A 9,725-nucleotide genomic window follows, 5' to 3' on the forward strand; every position below is an offset into this window, starting at 1 on the left:
TTGGATCATTAGGTCATTTGTATCTTCAACATGTTTCAGGCATGTATATCCATATTTAAAACAAGTTAGGATCAATTAGAAATCTATTTCGTATAAAATTCCACCAAGCTATTAGGGGTTGTACTAGTGGAATTTCCCAAACATGGAGAACAAAATTTTGGTGTTCATTTTTAGTGCATGAAATAATTATCTTTACTCACATTTATTATAGTTTTCAATTTTTTGCATACATAAACTCTTAAATTTTCTTTTTTTTTTGTGATCTATTTTCCTTATGTTTTGTTTACAAGAAAAATGGTGACTGAACACTGAAGTTTGGATTTGAAAAAAATTTAACATCCAAAATGGAAACGCACAAATGCTAAGAAAGATAATTCCAAAAAGTATCTGTGATTTTTAAGGATCTTAAACACTTTTATATTTTTATATCTTAGGTTTTGCAATCATCAAACCGTAAGTCATTTCTAACAAAAAATTATAGCAGTTACACATCATTAATTGATCAAAATATTTATGATGATCTATGGTTGTTAGGTCCAGTTTTTGTAAAATAGGCAAAAAGTGGGTTGATTGGGTCTGGTCTATATCCTACCGCACGTTAACTTGAGAATTTAATTTTTTCTACTCGAAATTTTTGGATCATTAGGTCATTTTCATCTTCAACATGTTTCAAGCATGCATATTGATAGATGCCAGATTCTTGCATGAGAACTAGGTTAATTATAATACAATAACCTTTATAATTGTGTTAAAGGTGGTTATTTATCGGTTTTCAAATGAAACGTGCATTTATTGAATTTGGCATTAATTACTGCTTATATTGCATATTTTTCTCTCTTGAATTATATTTCATTATTTTTATGGTGTATTTCTACCTAAAAAGATTTTTATGGATTAAATTATGGAATTTTAGGAGAATTTTGGTGGAGAAGGAGATATTTACAAAAATGCCATTAGTGAAAGAGAGGGATTTTTAGGGCAAAATCGATCAATAGAAGAGGGAGCTCTAGGGGGGGGAGGAAGAAGGGGAGCCGCCAACCGAAAGAAGGGAGACCCGAGAGGATTTCCAACGGTCGTTAGCTGCGCCACCGTCGTCCTCCGCCATCCGGCAACCGAGAACAGACCCAAGGAGAGAGAGAGAGAGAGAGTCTCCATCGTGGTGAGTTCGACACTGCCATTTTTTGCTCGCCAGGCCGAGAGGTGACCTGAGAGGGCTCCTCTGGCGCCGATTCCGTACTCTGACCATCCTCCGGTGTCGATTACCCATTTCCTATTGTGCAAGTAGTTAATCAGATTATTGCTTGATAATTTTGGATATAATTAGTGTTTAGTTCAGATTGATTCATCACATTTGGTTATGCTAGTTGACTGAAATGCTAGTTGACTGAAGAATACACAAAATTCAGTCCTCTCTGTCGATATGACCCTCACTTACCTCTAGATTACTTGAACGATTTGTACGCTTGCGAGGTATAAAATCGATGTAATAAAAATTTCACATCAAGTTTTTGGCGCCATTGCAAGGGAGGTGTGTATTGAGTGTATTTTTTTATTCTCCGTGGTCTTAGGTTAGATTTATTTTTCTGCTTTCATAATTTTATGTTTTTGTATGGAGTTATTTTTATTTCTTCTAGTTAGTTCATATTTTCAGTAGTTAGTTTGTTAGCATAATTTGATAGTTAGTTTTGTTTCTTTTTGTGTTTTTATGCACAGGCACCGCTCCCTAGGTGAACCTTTAGCTCCCTTTGTTGAGGAGGTAGAGCATATTTGTAGGAAAGCACTAGAAGTCAAGTTAGGAGATACCATGGCTAATCAGGGTGAACCATTACAGTTACTTGCAGTAGGTGACTGTAGAGCCCTGAGGGATTATTCTATCCCATCCAACTTCACATCACCTTCTTGCATTATATTGCCACCCACTACTGCTGCCAGTTATGAGTTGAAACCGGGTGTGATCCAACTCCTCCCTACATTCTATGGGTTGGAGAAGGAGGGCCCTTATTATCACATCAAGGAATTCTTAGATATCTGTGCGACTTTCAAATTCCAGAATTTCTCAGATGACTCTATCTGGTTAAAACTTTTTCCATTTTCACTTAAGGATAAGGCCAATTCTTGGCTTAATTCCTTAGAGGTGTGCATCATTACTTCATGGGACACATTAGTCATGAAATTTTTGTCTAAGTACTTTCCCATTCAGAGAACTAAAGCCCTCAAGAGAGAAATCTCCAACTTTGTGCAGAAGGAGGGTGAACACTTTTATGAGGCTTGGGAGAAATGGAAGGATTTGATCCGTAGGTGTCCGCATCATGGGTTTGAGAAATGGCATTTAGTGAAATACTTTTATCAAGGTCTTACACCCCAGGTTAGATCCATGGTAGATGCAACAAGTGGTGGGAGTTTAATGGGTAAGAGTGCTAGTGAGGCATGGGACTTCTTTGAAACGTTGAGTGATCAATCTCAGCAATGGGGTTCATCATTTAATGTTGATAGGAGATCCCTCGAAGCCAAAAGAGGGGGTCTCTACAAGGTTAGTGAAACACCCATGCTCATGGCCAAGATTAAGGGGTTGACTAGAAAAATTGATGCCCTTATGGTGTCCAAGAGTTCACTTGCTCCTAACCCATCTACTGTCTATGCCATATGCTCTAGTTCATCTCATCCCACACAAATGTGTCCATCTAGTTCATCCTACCCGGAGCTCCTTGAGGACTTGAATGCAGTCTAGAATTTTCATAGACCAAACCGGAACGATCCTTTTTCAGAAACATATAATCCGGGTTGGGCTAGGCACCCAAATTTCTCATGGTCCAAGGGCCCACAGGTTGGGGGTCCTCCAGGGTTTACTCAACCCCAAGCTCCGTGCCCACACTTCACTCAATAACCATTGATTCCAAACAAAACCTTCACTTGAGGATACACTTCAATTACTCATGCAGAATACGCAATCCTCCATTGCTAAACTTGAAATGCAAGTGAGTCAGTTGGCCAGCCACATGAGTGAACAGGCACAAAATAAACTCTCGATTCAAACCATTCCTAACCCCCAAAGCACACATGAGAGTGGGTCGAGTTCCAATCCCCACCACAAGCAAGCCAAAGCCATAACCACCCTTAGGAGTGCTCATGAGTTGAACAATGGGGTAGGGACCACTAAGTCTAAGGAGTCAGAGCATGACAATGGGGACACATCATTGAGTGAAGAACCACCAAGTTCTCCACCAACAGCCAGGCAGATCCCTAACCAAGTTCCACCGGCTCCTTATCCGCAAAGGTTATCGGGCCCACCTAGGAAAGGAGATAGCATGCATGAAACGTTGGAACTGTTTAGTAAGGTTCACATTAACATTCCACTTCTTGATGCTATTAGGCAAGTCCCTGCCTATGCCCGATTTTTGAAAGACCTTTGTATACAGAAGAGAAAAAAACATGTTAACAAAAAGGTCTTTCTTACTGAGAATGTAAGCTCAATTCTGAAGCACAACACTCCTCCTAAAGTTAAAGATCCTGGATGCCCCACAATTTCATGTGTCATTGGAGAACATACCATCTAGAGAGCTCTTCTTGACTTAGGGGCAAGTGTGAATTTGCTTCCTTTCTTTGTGTACTAGCAATTAGGTTTGGGTGAATTGAAGCCTACCCCCATCACACTTCAATTAGCTGACTGTTCTGTCAAGATACCACGAGGAATAGTTGAAGATGTTTTGATAAAAGTGGACAAATTTCTGTTCCCGGTTGATTTCATTGTTCTTGATACAAAACCAGTAGGCAATGTGACCAACCAAATTCTTGTCATCCTAGGACGTCCCTTCTTAGCCACATCTTATGTTGTCATTCATTGTAAAAGTGGTGAGTTGGAGTTGTCTTTTGGAAATTTTAAGGTCTCGTTGAATGTGTTTAATGTCTGGCACCATCCACTTGAGTCTGATGATCTGAGTCCTGCATTTAAGATAGAGACGGTTATGCTTGATGACGAATCCACTCTTGAATCTTTTGAGTCTTACATAACATCTTTCAACATGGACTATTTTGATGAGGAAACATATTTCCGAGAGGTTGACTCTTTACTTAGTTCTGTACCTCTGTGGGAGGAACCTTATGAGGTTGTCACAACTGATCATCCACATGATCTTCATCTTGACTTGGACAAACCTCTTGAAACTTCCAAGCTAGATCTTAAGCCACTTCCTCCCACGTTGAAGTATGAGTTCTTGGGGCCCATGAACTCATTGTTAGTCATTATTGCCTCTGATTTGAGTACTGAGCAGGATGAACAATTGACTGAAGTTTTACAAGCACATAGAGAGGCATTGGGGTGGACTCTTGATGCCTTAAAAGGGATTAGCCCCTCCATACGCATGCATCATATTCATTTGGAGGAGGGTACTAAAGCCTCAAGTGAGATGCAATGTAGGTTAAATCCCCATATGCAGGAGGTTGTGAGAGAAGAAGTCACCAGGTTGCTTGTGACAGGCATCATTTACCCTATTTCTGATAGCACCTAGGTGAGTCCAATTCAAGTTGCCCCTAAGAAAGGGGGATAAAGATAATGAAAAATGAGAGTGGTGAATTGATTCCCACAAGAACTACCACCAAGTGGCGTGTCTGCATTGACTATAGAAAACTTAATTTTGCCACTAGGAAGGATCACTTCCCACTACCTTTCATTGATCAGGTGCTAGAGCGATTGGCCGGCCACAATTTTTATTGCTTCTTAGATGGATACTCCGGCTACAATCAAATTCCGATTGCTCCAGAAGACCAGGAAAAGACCACATTCACGTGTCCGTTTGGCACCTTTGCTTGCATAAGCATGCCTTTTGGTTTATGCAATGTGCCCTCCACTTTCCAACGGTGCATGATGAGTATCTTTTTTGACATGATTGGTGACTTTTTAGAGGTCTTTATGGATGAATTTTTTGTGTTTGTCTCTAGCTTTGAGACATGTCTGGATAATCTTTCACTCGTATTGTCCCGTTGCATTAAGACTAATTTAGTCTTGAATTGGGAGAAATGCCACCTCATGGTAAAAGAAGGAATTGTTTTAGGACATGTAGTGTCTGAGCGGGGTATAGAAGCGGACAAAGCCAAGGATGACCTAATTGAAAATCTTCCACCACCTACTTCTGTGAAGGGGGTGCGTTCTTTCCTTGGCCATGTTGGGTTCTATAGGCGCTTCATTAAGGACTTTAGCAAAATTTCTCGTCCTTTGACGAATTTGCTTGCTCAAGATGTTTTTTTTGCCTTTGATGATACCTATATTCATGATTTTGAGACACTAAAGAAATGTTTGTCCACTGTACCCATTGTCCAACCCCCTACTTGGTCTTTGCCTTTTGAGTTGATGTGTGATGCCTCTGATTATGCATTGGGGGCTATTTTGGGGCAAAAGACGGATAAAATTCCCTGTGTCATTCAGTATACTAGCCGCACTCTTCATGATGCTCAATTGAATTACACTACCACTGATAAGGAGTTGCTAGCTGTTGTGTTTGCCTTGAAAAAATTCAGATTATATCTGTTAGGGTCAAAGGTTATAGTGTTCACTAATCATTCTGCTTTGAAGTACTTATTATCCATCAACGACACTAAACCTCGCTTGATTAGATGGATCTTGCAATTGTAAGAATTTGACCTTGAGACTCGAGATAAGAAGGGTTGTGAGGATGTTGTTGTTGATCATCTATCTAGGATCTATGTAGCACCTCAGGAAGGATCCCTTCCTTTAAATGATTCCTTCCCTGATGAACAACTTCTCCAAGTATCCTAGTTGCCTTGGTTTGCTGACATAGTCAACTATCTTGTAACTCGTAAGATTCCTGATTATTGGAGTAAACAAGATCGGTTGAAATTATTTTCCCAAGTCAAACATTTTTTTTGGGATGACCCTTATTTGTTCAAGGTGTGTCCTGACCAAGTCATTAGGCGTTGTGTACCTGAGCAAGACTTTGCCAACATTCTTGAATTTTGTCATTACCACCCATATGGTGGCCATTTTGCTTCTAGAAAGACCGCGGCTAAAGTCTTGCGATGTGGTTTCTATTGGCCTTCATTATTTAGAGATGCCCATGAGTTTTGTCGTGTGTGTGATAGATGCCAACGGACTGGTTGTTTGTCTAGGAAGAACATGTTGCCTCTTAACCCCATTCCTATTGTTGAATTGTTTGACGTGTGGGGTATTGACTTCATGGGGCCTTTTCTTGTCTCGTTTGGCTATCAATACATCCTTGTTGCTGTTGAATATGTCTCTAGATGGATTGAAGCTATTGCATGTAAGACAAATGATCACAAAGTGGTGGTAAGTTTTTAAAAGAAAACATCTTTAATCAGTTTGGTACCCCCGAGAGCGATCATCAGTGATGGGGGATCTCATTTTTGTAACAGAGCATTTCAGACCTTGTTGAAGAAATACTCCATCACTCATCGGGTGTCCACTCTATACCACTAGAAAACTTGTGGTCAATTGGAAATCTCTAATAGGGAGATCAAACGGATTTTGGAGAAGTTGGTTCGCTTTGATAGGAAAGATTGGTCCACTCGATTGGACGATGCTTTATGGGCCTATTGAACCGCTTATAAGACTCCTATTGGGATGTCTCCATTTCGCCTAGTGTTTGGCAAAGCATATCATCTACCTGCTGAGCTTGAGCATAAAGCTTATTGGGCCATTAAGGCTTTGAATTTTGATTTGATTCAAGTGGGTGAGGAGAGGAAATTGCAATTGAATGAGTTGGAGGAGATACGTCATGATGCTTATGAGAATGCCAAACTGTATAAGGAGCGAACAAAGCTTTTACATGATAAATCTATTTTTCGCAAGCCTTTTACTATTGGGCAGAATGTTTTACTTTATAACTCATGATTGCATTTGTTTCCAGGCAAGCTGAGATCCAGGTGGTCAGGTCCATTTGAGGTTACATAGGTGTTTCCTCATGGCGTTGTTGATATCCGCAATCACGGAGATGGGTCAGTCTTCAAAGTTAATGGTTAGAGGCTCAAACTGTATCTTGAGAATGTCCCCACACCGGAGGAGAGGATGGTGATTTTCGTGGAGTAACATGTCCATTCATCTTGACTGCGTCAGAGTCTTGCTTACAACTATAAACTTAGCACATTGTGGGCAATCCCCATGTTTCTATCCCTTTGTACATTACAGTTTTACTTTTGGTTTATTCATTCTTATTGGGATAACCTTTGGTGTACTCCGGTTTTGATTGATTGTAGGTCCCTCGACGATGCCGGCCCATCATGGACTCAGGGTACTCTCTTGCCGGCTGAGAGCATAAATGGTTTCGGTAGTTGATGACTAGTCTTTTGGTCCCTAGTTTGAGAGCTCTGTACTCAAACAACCGATTTGGGATTGACCAGTTCGATCTTGAAGTATTGAATGAAAACCTTATGGTGAGTAACTCAAGGACTTGTGTTCAGCGCGTGATTCCTGCTGCCTTCAGTGGCCAGTCACAAGGAGATTTCTTCAAAGTGTGATGTGTGATAGTTGTTTCATCTACAGATGATTACCTACGAGTACGGCTAATACGAGTAAACCTTCTTCAAGGGAGACTATGTATCATTCCTGGGGGTCTTTATTGACTCTTCGGTATTATTGTTGATGACCAAACACATATGGTCCCACCTATGGATTTAGGAACCTTGAGGGAGCTTAACCCTTACTCTGCTGGAGTATAACTAGCTAAGTTGTGAGTCAACTAGAGTATAATCAGATATTTTAATGATTGTTAGTTGGTTTGTTTGGTGTTTTAACTTTTCCCCATTGATGACAATGTCAGGTTTAGGTTTGGTTGGGGGGGTGGGGGGGGGGGGGGGGGGGGAGGAAATAACTCTTTTATGTCTTAGCAATGATTTTATTTTGATTTTTGTTCGTGGTTTTCAAATTACTCCTCTTAGTATGTGGTTAACTTTAGTAGAGTTAAAATAAGTTGCTCAAATGTGGTTCTTAGTATGTGGAAAACTGTGTAGAATATGCATATTAGAAATCTGATATCATTTGCTGTGATCCATGAGAGTTCAGTGGGATAAATTACTATTGCATTAGACTTGGAACTTAGTTGCAAAAGAGAACATGTAAATCTAGTGTTGATCTATGTTAGTCTGAATAGTCTTGTATGCCTATTTGATCTTATTCTTTTTTATATCTCAGTGAAATTCTTTGTAGTAATGTATGAATGCAAACGGAAATGCTTTTACTTGAAAAAGACAGATAACCTCAGAAACAGCTTGGGCAAACCCAGGGACATGCACCAGAATAGTCGGTTACTTAAAAAATAAATGCATGTGCAGTGAGGAAGAATACAAAATGGTGGTAATGCCAAAAGTATTCAGTGAAAAACAATTATTATGCTGGTAATAGCGAAAAATGGGTTTAAATATGGAAGAAATGAGTTTCCTTAACTTTGATGATGAATTGTAAGTTGAAAGAAGTTGCAGGTCAAGATTGAAATATGTATACTTCTTTTGTGAGATTGTTAGGCAACTGGCTTACTCTACTGTTTTCTCTTAATTGTGATGTGACCAGGATTTTATTGTTATTTGTTGCCTCTTTGTTCTGTTGAAGTAATTGTTTATGGGTCACATTGGTTCATGTGGAGTACCCGTGAGTGTATTTGGATTGATAATGTGTTATATTTTACACAGGTTTTCAAATTGAATAGGGTTTCAATGATTTTCAGACATTTTACGATACTAAGTATTTGTCATATGCTAATGAGGAGTAGATTTACTTCAGTTTTCTTTTTATATTGTTGATTTAGATGAATTTTGTGGGTAAATTCCATGCAAACCCTCACGAGACACAACTCGTCCACTACCGTAAAGTAGGGGTTTAAATGCAATCGTGTTCCCTATGAAAGTGGCATTTTGTTTTCTTAGGCTTAATTTTGGTTCTGTTGTTGTTTTGCTAGGGGCTAGCAAAGATTTAGGTTTGGGTGTGTGATAGATGCCAGATTTTGACATGAGAACTAGGTTAATTATAATAAAATAACCCTTATAATTGTGTTACAGGTGGTTATTTATCGGTTTTCAAATGAAATGTGGATTTTTTGAATTTGGCATTAATCACTGCTTATATTGCATATTTTTCTCTCCTGAATTATATATCATTACTTTTAGGGTTTATTTCTTCCTGAAATGATTTTTATGGATTCAATTATGGAATTTCAAGAGAATTTTGATGGAGAAGGAGATATTTTAAAAAAATGCCATTAGTGAAAGAGAGGGATTTTTAGGGCAAAATCGATCAATAGAAGTGGGAGCACAGGGAGGGGGGGGGGACCGAAAGAAGGGAGACCCGAGAAGATTTCCAGCCGTCGTTCGCCACGCCACCGTCATCCACCGACATCCGACAACCGAGAACAGACTCGAGGAGAGCTCGAGAGAGTCTCCGTCGCGGCAAGTTTGACACTGCAATTTTTTGCTCGCCAGGCCGAGAGGTGACCTGAGAGGGCTCCTCCGACGTTGATTCTTCATTCCGACCATCCTCCGGCGTCGATTACCCATTTCCGACCATTTCTGGAGCTATTCCGACTCTGACAGAGACACGAGAGAGCCGGTCAGAGGACTTCGGCTCCATTCCGTCGTCCACCACACCACCTCCATCCCATGGTTTCTATCCTTCTTCGCCGGCTTCGCCTCTACCTCCGGCCACTTGCTCTTGCATCCCGAAGCCATCAATTTTTGGAAATTGCAGCACCCATGAGAACGAGCCTTTG

At 40.1% G+C, this 9,725-nt stretch overlaps 1 non-coding gene across 1 annotated transcript; it reads right to left on the reverse strand.

Annotated features, from left to right (window-relative positions):
- Positions 1-2,209: 2,209 nt before the first annotated feature.
- On the reverse strand, positions 2,210-2,316 carry LOC137935602 (small nucleolar RNA R71). Its single transcript, XR_011109302.1, has one exon. It is a non-coding gene; the product is annotated as a small nucleolar RNA R71 (small nucleolar RNA).
- Positions 2,317-9,725: the final 7,409 nt, after the last annotated feature.

The sequence above is a fragment of the Aristolochia californica genome, unplaced genomic scaffold, assembly GCF_029961685.1.
Source record: "Aristolochia californica isolate CCGP_79_NKW_82.1479 unplaced genomic scaffold, dmAriCali1.0.hap1 SCAF_6, whole genome shotgun sequence".
Lineage (NCBI taxonomy): Eukaryota > Viridiplantae > Streptophyta > Magnoliopsida > Piperales > Aristolochiaceae > Aristolochia > Aristolochia californica.